The sequence below is a fragment of the Cricetulus griseus genome, assembly GCF_003668045.3.
Source record: "Cricetulus griseus strain 17A/GY chromosome 1 unlocalized genomic scaffold, alternate assembly CriGri-PICRH-1.0 chr1_1, whole genome shotgun sequence".
Taxonomy (NCBI): domain Eukaryota; kingdom Metazoa; phylum Chordata; class Mammalia; order Rodentia; family Cricetidae; genus Cricetulus; species Cricetulus griseus.
In genome coordinates, this window is record NW_023276807.1 from 194,719,818 (window position 1) to 194,733,693 (window position 13,876).

Here is a 13,876-nt window from a genome sequence, read left to right on the forward strand (position 1 = left end):
TGCATGCCAAAAGCATCAATAGGAATACACAATGTTATACACTGTGCCTTTAACTAACCATGGAGAGAAGTATGTGCATATAATATAGGTACACATACACAAATGCACACACACACACACACACACACACACTATTATACCAACTACAATGCAGTGAGGGCAACTATGTTCTGTGTGCTCCCAGCATGCACTGCTAAGTGTTCCTGGTTAATTAGTCCTTGTCCTGTAATAATGTTCCCCTCTCATGGCTCAAGGACTAAGATAACAAGGCATAAGCAAGCTGTGAGATAATGACAGGTAGTAGTCCAAATGAGTGCTTTTATGCATGTCTGTGTATGCCTGAGTGTATGTATATTCACCATGTTCTTACAGGTGCTCTCAGAGGTCAGAAGAGGACATTGGATCCCCTGAAACTGAAGTCAGAAGTGGTTATGAGCACCAGTGTGGGTACTGAGAACCTAACTCTGGTCCTTTTGAAGACCAGCAAGTGTTCCTAACTGCTGAGCCATCTGTCCGGCTAGTGACCCCAGTTTCTTAACCTTGTTTTAGACCTTGGATGGGGCCTGTAGAGAAATATAGGGCTGAGAAAAATTAGGAGACAGTAAAGGCTTCTGAATACTCACTGACCAAAAGCTAATTCAGAAGCAATTACAAAACAAATCTAGGTGATTCTGGACATCCTCCAATATTCTATCGGAAGAAGCTGCAGCTTCAATTGGGACCCATCACACATGTACTCTGCACTGCTCTCTGAGACACTGGCTGGGCTCAACTTCCAGACTACAGTATGGTATGAAGTGCAGTGTTTTCACTGTACATACAAAGTTCCCTGCCCTTATAGAAGGAGTGGTTTTAATTACAGAAAACAAAGACTACCAACTTCCTTCCAACATTCCTCAGTATGTATCAAAATTAGCATATCTCTGAATTTCATTGTGTTCAAATGTTTGACTTTAAAAATTGCTGTACCGGTTGCTGACTTGACTGTCATATAAAGAAAAAAAATCAATGCATTTTTGCTTGAGATTAGGAATGAATTTTCCAACAGTTTCTGCAATGGCCCTAGGCATGCTTCTGCCATTTTGTACTTTGTATTTAGGCAAAGAGTCATTGCCAGTGTAGACAGTTATAAAACAGAAGTAGCAATAGAGAGCTGGGTGTGGGGGTAGGAGTTGGCTTGGAGACTAAAGCTGTGTGTCCACAAGCTGGGTGACCCGAGTTGGATACTTGGGAGTCACTGATTCCTGGGCACTATCTGCTCCTAAAGGGTATGCTGACTGCCAGCAGGCTCAAAACCCCACGGCAGACTGCTGATACCTGTGGCGCTGTAGCTGTAGTCACCTCAAAAGAAACAAAAACCCTGGCTGAAGGAAGCAGTGTGTGTGTGTGTGTGTGTGTGTGTGTGTGTGTGTGTGTGTGTGTGTGTGTGTGTGTGTTGGCTGACCTGTAGGAACTGAGAGAAACATTTGAACAAGTTAAGTATTAGCAGAAACAGACCTCCAGGACAGGACTTTGAACTTTCAGCAACCTTTGTTAGACACCTAGTCCTTCTCTTTCACTACCAGGTTTGACTGCTCTTTCCTGATTGGTCCTATTCTTTACTCAATTTCCATGACCATATTCATACAATCAGGACTCAACTGGGCCTGGCTGGCACCAGTAGGCACCCATGAACCTAGGCTTTAAAGCCCAAGGTGCATTAGAATTTAATAGAGAAGGAAGAAATGAATGCTTTAAAACTAACTCACCGAGAGACACAGACAGAGACAGAGAGGTTTGTGGGAGATAGATTCACTGCAGATAGAGGACCCCATCCTGAGGCTTTGCCTTTGTTAGAGGCCAGAGAGCTGACTCAAGCTAGCCTCCAGGACTTTGGAAGCAGACCAAGGGAACCCATTCCTGCCAACACCTATGTAACAATCACCTTTCTGTTGCTGTGATAAAACACCATGACCATGGCAACTTAGAGAAGGAAGAGTTTATTTGGGTTTATGGTTCTAGAGGGATAAGAGTCCATTGTGTCAAGGAAGCATGGCAACAAGTAGCAGGCATAGCAACAGGAGCAGGAAGCTGAGGGAGTACTTCCTCAACCATAAGCACGAAGCATGGGATGCACTGGAAGTGGTGTGGATTCTTCAAAGTCTCAAAGCCCATCTCCAGTAACATATTACCTCCTACAAAAAGCTATACTTTCTGAACCTCTCCCAAATAGTGCCACCAGCTGGTGATCAACTGTTCAAGTATCTGATCCTAATGGGACACTCTATTTAAACCACTGCAGACTATAGATTCCAAGCTTCTGTTGCCAAGGGGAACTCCTTCCTTTGGCAGTTTCCAGCCTCCAGATATCAAGGCCACCCCATCACTTCAGAGACCAGTTGCTCCGGAAGTATATAAGAGTTGTGGCACTTCTCAGAGCTGCAGGTTTGCTCTGCAGGAGACAGCACTTGATTGGCATTGTGGGACCTCCAAGAGCTTTGAAGCATAACACTTCTCCAAGCTGCATCAGCTCTCAGCTAGCATCCTGCTGCTACCAAGAGTTCAAATCTGTTTTAACCAAATCCCACATGGCGATCTGTTTTAAGTTGTTTTTTTGTTTTTTGTTTTTTCACCCTTTGAGGTTGCTAATCCCAAAGTTGCTAAAGCATTTGTACTCTTTCCTGCTTGTTCACTCCATTTTTGGAGGAAGATAAGACAAGAATCCAACTGGGGGCAGGAGATAGTCTCTAATGTATGGCACAGAGGTACCTCACCACACACAATCAATAAATAACATAATAATAAAAGTATGTCAATTAAGCCTAAAAATGTTGAATATTTAGCTGTGATTTAGTTCCTTATGTAAAACTAAACAAACACATCTATCTCATTAGTATGCAAATTTGCTTTAATCTTTAATAAAGGGTAAAATTGTGTTAAAAATTCTTTATAATTTATTATCCAATGTTTGATTTGTATACCTGTTTTACATATGTAACTGGGGTTGTATAAAATGTTCTTGGATAAAATGGGTTTGAGAGTAGAAAACATTTAAGAAGCCCTGTTCTAGAGCTTTCTCTGTGGATTTGCATATGTAAATGTAGAGTCAGAACATAAGGTGCCCCTGCACAGGCACCCAGTGTTCATGTGTTCTCTTTTACAGAGTTAAGGTAGCTGCTTCTTTGCTTTTGCAACTAAACGCAGACAAAGCAAAGGAAGAAGTAAAGTGTTTGTTTCAGTTCACAGGTCTCAAGGAGGCCTGTCACGGTGAGGAAGGCATGGTGGCAGGAACACGGGGCTGCTGGCCACATTATGTCCACAGTCTGGAAGCAGAGTGAGATGAATATGGTGCTCAGCTCCCTTACTCCTTTTCCTTCAGGCCAGGACCCAGTCCATGGGATGCTGCTTCTCCCTGTTAAGATGAATCTTCCACCTCAGTCAACTTAATGCAGATAATCCCTCATAGGCACGCCCAGGTCCCTGTCTTCCAGGTGATCTTGTCAAGTTGAGGAATCAAGATAACTGTCGCAATAGTGATCTGCAACCTGTGGCTTCTTTTGGTGAGGCTGCCTAACCTGCCCTGCCGTGTAGAACTGAAGCAATGGACATTATACAGACAGCATTGTATAGAGTCTGGTTGGAGGGAGAGGGCTCACAACTGGGTTCACTGTTAGCTTTGTGTCTGCTGCTGGTGGGTTGTCACCCTCATTGATGGAGTGGCAGTGAGCTGAGATGGGATTTATAACCCCTTGTGAAGAGCACAGTGCCATCATGTCTCTCAAGCTAGAAGCCCTGAGTTGAAAACCTGGCTTGAAACCACAGACACAGAGCTGAGGGGCAGCCACAACCCAGGGTGTCAGGCGGTGAAGGCAGAGGTGGGAGGGGCATCCTGAAGATTGAGCCTTTCCTAAAAGGATGAGATGCAGCCATGGCAAAGACGTAAACATGGTGGAGGCAGGAACAGTAATAAGGACAAGGCAGTGGGACACTACCCATAGCTTTAGTACCATATTGTAGGGGCAGTCATCGTTCAATCATGAGTCTTTGCTGAACCAGGGAACAGGGGAAGGGTTTCAAGAAATAAACATTGCACTTCTCTTGTGCTGGGTAAGGTGGGACTCTGTTGGATTCTCTTTTAGATTAAAATACAGTTTGCTTACATCTGTAAAGACATGACCTCTTGCATGCTTCCTTTTGTATTTTTTGGAAGAGTCAGGAACAGCCAAGGGATGGCTGTGAACAGGTTGCTCATGCACTCTTTAGGGTCATGCATAAGAGAGTTGATACTCTTCACAAGGATATCCTTAAATGGGGACTCCTCAAGGGGACTTGGATCAATGCAGGGGGTCCATGGGTATTCTGGAGAAACTTCCGGCTGAGAAAGACAAGGGGCAGCCAAGAGGACCACATTTAAAGAGTTCTACTGAGGTGAAGCTCCTTCCATACATGACCCCACCTTGGGGCCACCTGCACCTTTGCCGTGCCTCCCTGGCCTCACCAGGTCCATTGAGACAAACAAGCAGGAAGTATGGATACACAGATGTATACCCCCAGTGTTCAGGCTGTTTCTGACTGCTCACAGCTGAGTGGCTCTCCAGCAGCCTGTTTCATCCTATGAAAGCAGGACATGATAACATTCATCTGATACTCTACTCAGATATGCAAATGAGGCTAATGCCAATGTTCAAAGGATACAGGAGTCCCTCACTTGGTTCTCTGTCCCATGTAACCTCTCAGCCCCGTGTCTGGGATCTTGGGTCTGCTTGAGCCTGGGAAACCACCTGTGGTGCCTCAGGCCTGTTCTCCTCACCCTGGCACATTGATGGGACAGCTTCAGGAGATGACAGAAGGTGCTGGAAAGGAGGAAATCCCCATCTCCAAACAGCCATTTTCCTTGGGGACATAGTCATTTATCCTAAGATGGAGCTGAGAGTCGGTGCCTGGTGGGGATCACTTAGGGTGATTTTGTTTGTTTGTGTGGCTCATACTGTTCCTGAGCAATGGGTCCTTGAGAACCAGCACCTGTTCACAGGGCCCCATTGTCACTTGAGGTGACATGAATCATTCAAATGCCTCTCGAGGGCCTTGCTGCACTAAATTTTTGGAATGGTGACTTACACCCAGTCACCTCACCCTAATGTTTGCACAGCTGGGAAGGATGAGCATGCTGGCAAAGGCGACCGGAAACCACAGTCACTGTGAAGAGCCCTTGGAAAGACAGCTGGGAAGGTCCTTTCAATGACTCAGTTCTTTTCTCCTGGCCCCACACTCTTGTCAGAGATACTTGCCATTCTTAATCCTTTCCTCACCTCACACAACACAGAAAGGGGTGCCCCATTCTGGCTTTCTAGTCTCTTTCTTTCTCTCTCTTTCTCTCCCTCCCTCCCTCTCTCCCTTACTCTCCTTTCTGCACTATCTTTCATCTGATTCATCTCTGCTGCAAGGTACCAAGAATATGGCCTAAAAAAAGGTCTATGGTAGTAGATGACCATAAACTCTCTCTCTCTCTCTCTCTCTCTCTCTCTCTCTCTCTCTCCCCGTGTGTGTGTGTGTGTGTGTGTGTGTGTGTGTGTGTGTGTGTGTGTGGCATATACATGCATGCATGCTCATGTGTGTATGAATGTGTAGTAAGCACGTATGTAAGCACACACATGGATGCCTGAGGCTGAAGTTGAGTGTCTTCCTCAGCCACTTCCCCCTTAGTGTTTGAGCTAGAGTCTTTATTTGTGAAAGTGGAGCTCACCAATTCAGCAAAGCTGGTTAGTGACCTCCTGACCTAACGATCTTGTGGGACTCACCCTTCAAGACCAAAAGCCTCATGTAGAGGCTAGAAAAGTCTTCCATGCTAAATCCAAAGCATAAAGATGAAGTTTCCTGGGTTGGCAGTAACGACTCAGTCTGTAAAGTGCTTGTTTTGCAAGCTCAAAATGACTTGAGTTTGATCCAGAGTCCATGTAAAACACCTGACATGGGGATGTGCTTTTGTAATGATAGTCAGAGGTGGGAACAGGAAGATCCTTGCAAGCTCACTGACCAGCTAACCTAGCCTATAGTAGTGTTCCAGGCCAATGAAAGGCCTTATCTCAAAAAGTGTAAGGTACCTAGAAAATGACAATGGAACTTATCCTCTGACCTCTATAGATACATACATGTGGATGAACACACACACACACACACACACACACACACACACACACACCAAACCCAAACAACATTCCAAGGCTTGGATTTCTTCCCTGGTAAGGCTGGAAACAGGGCAGAAAATGCCTCTGGCATTCCATGTCGCAGCTGTAGTCACCGACCCTGAAAGGGACAGCAGGGATGCTTTCTAGTCCATACTCTCTTCACATCAAAGTCCATCAGAGACCAGTTCAGAAGCTGAATAAGACTGGGATAGTAGTCCATGGGGAAACAGCTGGGACTTGCTTTATTTACCTAGGGATCCCAGCTCAATAGGTCATAGACAAAGCCTTCACAAGGAGAGCTGCCCTCAGTGTAATGAGGAAAAGTGTGTGGGTTTAGCACTCTAGAACATTGCTGTTGTGCTAACCAGCCTCTCGTCTTAAGTCCAAGTGAGTCCCAGAGATCAAGTAAAGATGGGAGCCCTGAATGTGTCTGGTGGTGCAGATTGAACCTGTAGCTGTTTCAGTGTGCTCAGTCACTCAGAGGAGAGAATCTGCTGATTGCTCCGAGTTGGTAGGTAGTGCAAGATAGATGGAACAGAAGCCACCCTGCCATTCTAGAATACACCATACAGACTTCGGCAGAATGGTGAGGTTGGGGTGCTCCCAAGTCCTTTTCTCTATTATGGAAGATTATGGTAGAAACCATGGAGTTAGAAGGTTTAACATCAACCTTGTGGTTCTGGTTTTTTGTTGTTAGTTTGTTTTTGTTTAAAGCAGAGAATGTGTGACCATGTTTAGAACTTGGTCTCAACACAAACCCTTGTCAACAGCCTAAAGCTGTAGGGGCCATGGGTGCTGAGGTGGGGTAAGGCCAAGGCAAGCTAAGGGCAGGATCCTGGAAGGTGTAGTCAAGAGGCCCTAGGGAAGGGAGGGCAGAGGCTGTGCAAGAGGAATGTGGGGGTGGGGCTTGGCTTCCCTTTAGCTTTCATAGGCCTAGTTCCCAGATATCACTGTCTGACAGAGAGAGGTCCCATGGACAGAGGCAGAGGTTAGGCTGCTATGCTTCAGTGCAGTGATTCTGAACCTGGTGTGGGTCATGACCCTTTTGGGTTGAATGACCTTTTCTCAGGGGTTACATATCAGATAGCCTGCATACCAACAATAGCAAAATTACAGTCATGAAGCAGCAAGAAATTAATTTTATGTTTGGGGTCACAACACTATGAGGTTACAGCATTAGGAAGGTTGAGAACCACTGCTTTAATACATGACAAACAGGACAGGCATTGGGACACCGGTCTCTCTGCCTTAACTGGTTCATCCTGGGGTCTCAGACAGGTATCCCCCCTTTTTTTTCCAGTCTCAGTTTCCCCTTATCTTATGAGCTATTTTACTAGCAATCTTTAGGATTTTGCCTCTGGTTACTGTTGGCCAACTGCAGGGGTGATGTGGAGGGAGAATAGAGGGAAGCCAACTGCAGGGGTGGCCACACTGAGCTTCTCTGACCAAGCTCTTTAGCAGCTGATAGGGAGGGCCTCTGAATGGGTCCTATTACCCTTGTCCCCGAGTCCCTACAGAGAAAGCCCTGAGCTTACACAGAAGTATGGATGCTGGGCATGGAGAGTCAGGCAGAATTATGGGGAGCAGACTGGCAGACAGTGCCTCACACTGAGGAGTGGCTCAGGCAGAGACGGCTATCCATCCCCAACATCCTCTGCCCCAAGCTCCCAGTGGGAGACCCTGAGCCTGGCTCATGACCTATACAGTAGGGTTCTCCACTTAGTCTCTGTTCCCCTGGGTACATCAGCCCCTTCTGGGGACCCCTGCCTTCTGGAACCAGCTGTGGGATCCACACCTGTGCTCAGACTGCAGAATGGGTGGTTCAGAGTCTGTAGGGCCGAATGATACAGGGTGAAAATAGACGGAAATAGGAAAACAAAATAGAATGGAAATGGCGAAGCACTACCCCAGCTGAGACGCATCTACATCTCTCCTCTCTGAGGAAGACCAGCCTCTCAAATAAGGTCTCTCCAGTTGTATTAGTCAGCTTTCTGTCACTGTGGCAAGTGACCTGACAGTCAACCTAAAGGATTGAAGATGTAACTGGGTTTATGTTTTCCGAGATTTCAGCCCATGGTTATCCAACCCTGCTGCTTTTGACTTAGGAGATCTACAACCTCAAGAGCAGCATGATGGCAAAGAAGTCTGAGGGCCTGTTACCTTCAGGGGAATAAAACAAAGAGATGGGACAGGCCAGATTCCAATCTGCCTTCAATGACATATTCCCAGTGACCCCACTTACATCTGTTGGGTTCCCACCCTTTAACAGTCTTATCACCTCCCAATAATACTACAGGCCAGGAACCAAACTGTCAGCTCAGAGACCGTTGAGGAACATTTAGCATCTAAAGCATGGCAGCCATTTGCTCCGGGTTGAGGATGAGCATGTGATGTGCCAAAGTATCCTTGGGGCCCCATGATGTCACCTTGCTGATCAATCCTGTACTCATAGCCGCTTCTCTTTCCCGAAGGGTTTAACTCCTGCTCAGTACTTAGCTGTCACACTCTCTCTCCCAGGAAGCCTTTTAGCCTGCACTAGAGCACATAACTGTCCCGCCAATTTCTTTCCCCTCTGTCATATAAAGTCTGCCACTCAGTTTTTCTCCCATCATCTCTCAAACACATGTCCTACTTTCCGATGCACCTTCCATGGCTTCATCCTAACTCGACCCATGACCTGCTGTGGAAGGGGATGGTTGGAAGACACCATCATGTATGAAGAGGAGTCCTGTTTTCCTTCCACTAACAAAAGGCTCTAGGATTGGCTGGTGTGATCTGGCATCTTCGTGCAGAAACTGGGAGAGGGGGCAAATGGGAAAACGGAGACTCAAAGAGACTGTGTCCTCTCCCCAAGGTCTACCTGTGGTTGTACATCAAATTGGTGATGGGATTGGGCTGAGAGCCTGCTGCACCACAGCCTCAGCCTCAGCCAGTTCTGAGTCTTTTCGGGAACCTTTTTGACAGATGGCTTCCCTCTGCATGAATGCTTCTAGTTCCTGGGAGCCCAGCCCTGTGGAAGGCAGCTTCTGTGCTTCTGGGCAGAGGCCCAGCTCCTTCCACCGAGCAAAATGTGGCTTCATGGCAGCCACCTTCCACCGACACACCTTACCTTTCATTTGTTAAATCATTCATTCATTCATTCATTCATTCATTCAGTCATTAAATCAAACACTGATCACCTGCCTGTGTCTAGGGAATTATATGAGCTTGTCTTGCCTCTCAGAGCTGAGACAGCACCATAGATCACAATCCACTCAGTGTGAAACTGAGTCCTGTTCTGGTTGGCAGTGATTACATCTGTGTTCTCTGCCTCATCTTCAGGATCAGCCACAGCAAAGGTGCCTACACAATGAGAAGGATGTGTTCCTTGTGAGAAACATGAAGAAGACATGGAACAGGAAGGAGATGTTCAGGAATGGTGGCAAAAGACAACACAGCCAGTCCTGCTTAGGTCGGTGGGTCCTGAGGAGATGGAAATTAGGTGAGACAAAGGATGAGGTTTCCATAGACAGGGGGTGGAGAGGGCTGGTAGGAGCAGGTGCTCCCCGAAGCCTGCATGGTGCAGTGACAGGGTGAGAATGGAGAACATGAATAAAGGAAGCAACTAGAGAGCACTTAGCCACAAACTATAAGCAAAGGCTTCTGGGTATTGCTCTAAGGCAAAGGGAGCAGTAGTGGGTCTCTATAAAAGTGATAGGTCCCAAGTGATGCCCTGTAATGTTGGTGCTCTGTGTGTGTGTGTGTGTGTGTGTGTGTGTGTGTGTGTGTGTGTGTGTTAATGTGTACCTCTCTGTGTGCATGTCTGTGCTTACATGTAGTGTTTCTTTGTGTGTGGTTATGTGTATGTGTGTGTGTGTGTATGTGTGTATGTATGTATGTTCATGTGTGTCTCTGTGTGTCTGTGTGCCTATTTGTATCAGCGCGTGTCTCTATGAATGTGTCTGTGTGTTCCTGTGTGTATGTCTGTGGGAAATGTGTCTGCCAGCTCCTGTGGAATCCCACCAGGAAACCTCACAATCATCCAGGAGAGACATGAGTACAGGGTAGCCAGATGACCAATTACTTCCCAGCTGAATGGTAATTGGACATTCCTGATTCCGGGGTTTCGGTATTCTCAACCACAGTGTTCTCTGTACTGCTGGCTCACCATTGTGAGTGTGACTTAAGCTACTGATGGGTAATGTTGTTCCAGCTCTCAGTCCTCCTTACCCCTCACAGCTGCCAGACCCTTAGCGTGCAAAGTTGGGCTTCTGTATGAGGGCGCCAATGTCTTCTTCCTTATCCCTTTATACCTTGTGTATAGCCTCCACCCAGACCTGAAGTCACAACATTGGGCCCCAGCACATCATCCCTCATCATTCTCCTGCAAGTCTGGGGCTGGCAACATCCTCACCCAATTGGCTTCTCTAGTTCCCTGGCCCAAATTGATTAATCATCAGGCACTTTCAGCTATCAGGCCTGCTGCAATTGGCATATTTATTTCTAATCAGCTCTTAAAAATGGCATCATTCAGAGGCGCTTAACCACATTACTTAATTCTCAGCCTGTATTGCTATTGATTTCAAATATTCTCCTTCAGATATGGCTCATCATTTAATGCAGAAGTCTGTTTATATAATAATCTTATCTGGTTACTAAAATCTGTGAAATCTCTTCAATTGCCTCTAATGCAAGATTGGAGGCTGGTTGCTAAATGAGTCAATTTTACTTTAATTTGGTTTATTTACAGTACATGTTTTAATGCCACACATTCCTGTCTTCCACAGCAAAGCTGAAAAGAAAGGCAAATATAGGCCCCAGAGAAAGGCATGTGCTTTTCTCAGTCTGAGGGAATGGAAGCAAGTTGGCAGGGCTTCCCGAATGACACTAAACTCCCGGCCTCTGATGACCAGAGGGAAGGCCTAGGAAGGCCCTCAGGGCCCACAGTATTGGTGCAGTTCTGTCAAGAGTACATGAGGGGAGTCACATGGTCCCAGTTCTTCCATTCTGAACAGGTGAGCAGGTTGCTCACAACATAGTCTTCCTTATCTGGGAAATGGGGACAATGCAACATTTTCCCAGGTACCTAGGGAAGACATCACCACATGACTCTGAGTTGATGCACCCACAGCAAAGGTTCTAGGTACAGCTCCCTGCTGTTTCAGCTCTGATGACAAGGTCTCAACAAGCAACTTACCCCTCCTGCATCCAAATCTCAGTACTGAGGTTGACTGAGGACTCCTTTGGGCTGCAAAGAGCAGAGGCCAACAGTTCTACGTATGTTTGCTGAGCTTGCTGAACTTTAAACTCCAAACTTTAGAGCGAGGCACAGCCAGTTCTCCTGGAAAATCAAAGACAGGTCCTGAGCCAGGAAGTCAATCCTGAGGCTGTGGTCCCCACACCAGCTGCCTTGAATCATCCTTACAGCATCTCTGATACGGAACATAGTTCTTCCCTATCAGTTTCTGTGTCAGTCTCCTGTCCCTGTACACCATCCTTCCTGCAGGCTTCTTCCTTGCCCCGCCTCTTTCTGCACACGCCTTTCACTTTGTAGTCACTGTGGAGGACAGGCCTCATGTCATTCGTTATGGTGGCCTGTAGATCATGTCCCTTAGACCAGATGTCCATCCCTGGTCCTGTCACCTGTATCAGTGGTAGAGAACCCAGCTACACTTTTTTTTGAGACAGGGTTTCTCTGTATTGCTTTGGAGGTTGTCCTGGAACTCGCTCTGTGGACCAGGCTAGCCTTGAACTCACAGAGATCCGCCTGCCTCTGCCTCCCAAGCGCTGGGATTAAAGGCATGCACCACGAATGCCCGGCTCCAGCTATGCTTCTGATACAGAGCTGCAAACAGCAGCATCTGCAGAAAACTCCATGAGTGAAGGCCCTGGCCCTGAATCACTTTTGCTTTTCCAGAGACATAATTGTCATATGAATTTGGATGTCACCTCATGGTAAGTGGATCCCATCATGCTGGAGGAAGTGACAGTGGGGTGCTAAGTGAAGGGGACACCCTTTTCTGTCCCTTTCACCTCTACAGCAGCAACAAGGATGGGAAACTGAGGTCTGTCTGCCTACTTTCCTAAAAGCCTCCAGCTTATAGCAGACAAGGCCCATCCTGCATGGAACATCACAGCTTTCTCTTGGTCAGGTGTGAAAGCTGCCATTTCATGCTTATCTTCCCCAATTAACAACAGCTGGTCCCCTATAAAACCAACTGGTAAGATGGTTTGTTATCAGAAGACAATGCAACATCATTAGGCTTTAATGGCTGCGGCCTCGTTTACTGTGCTGAGTTCGCGGGGTTAATGTGGCGAGATGTTGGGTCCCACCCTGCTGGGCTGCTGGGCTCTTTGCTATTTTTAGGCATCTTCTTCAAGCCTCATTTTCTGAATCATGGAGCCAGGAGGTACTGGGGAGGTGGATAAGGGTCTTGATTTCCTGGAAGGGAAATTATTCAGGAGGTGGTTGAAGCCATACTTAGAAGAACCAGATCACCAGATGAAACCATTTTAAATTTAAAAAAAATTAAAAAGAAGAAGAAAGAAAAACCAAACCTGTCTTTTGGGCCTGCATGAATCAGCCTGTTTCTCTCTCAGTAGCTAGGCAAGCATGGCTCCACCCCCATCCCCACTTTCTCTAACTTTGATCACCTCCATTGACTCACTGAATATTCTGGTCCTGCTCCTGGGTTGAGAATAGAGGTAAGTCATAAGCTGTGTTCATTGAAGGGCACTTTCCTGGCAATGGAAGACCTGAGCACTTGCCCAGGGAAAGATAATCTCTGACTGGCTGTGACCTGGAAGTCACACTCACCAAATATGGCTCTGAGAATAACCGCACTACTTGTAGTTAAAAACGGCTTCCTATGTGACAATGTCACCCTGGGACTTAAAACCAAAGCTGGAGTCTGTGTATTGATCTTACTGATGGTGACTCACAAGGCTGCAGGAGAGATGTGCACTTAGGTAAACAGATTAGAAATCTCCATTATATTCATTCTGCCACTCAGCAAACAGGACTCTCAGCTCCTATAGATGCTAGGCGCCACTGGCAAACATGTCTGCCTGGGCAATCCATGCAGAAATACCAGAGAATCTTGTAGGTTTTGTTAAAGGGAAGTTTTGTGTGTATCCCACTCTGTGCCTTCCTTCCTTCCTTCCTTCCTTCTCCTTCACTTTTCCCCCTTCCTTCTTTTTTCCTTCCCTCCTTTTCTTCTCTTTTTCTCTATCTTCCCCTTCCCCTCTTCCTCTCTTTTTTCCTCCCTCTCTCCTCTTCCCTTGCCCCTTTCCTTCCCCTCCTCCTCTCCCCTCTTCCCTTTCTCCTTTCATTCCTCCCTTCCTTCTCCCATTGAATTCACACAAGCATTTTACTTGGCATAGTCTTAAGGTTTAAGTTTTGTGCTAAAGGAACCAGGAATTGACCTTTGCATAGATGGCATCTCCTACCAAGAGGAAGCCCCAGTGCCAGGCATGCAAAGCTCAGGAATGATGTCTTGGGAGGTCATGGACAGCCAGTTTCCAGCATGAGGCTAGGACAGAGCTTGGGGGTGAGGCCAACAGTGGCAAGAGAAGGCTTAGCTCCTTCTGTGTTTACTGTCTTGTTTCCCTGTGTTGATGTGGTGGCAATCAAATCTGAGTTCAACTCTGCCAAGGGAGCCAGCATATAGAGGTGTTATCCACCCCTGGCCAGAGCCGTATCAGGAGGAGATCCTATGTATCCATCCTGGCAG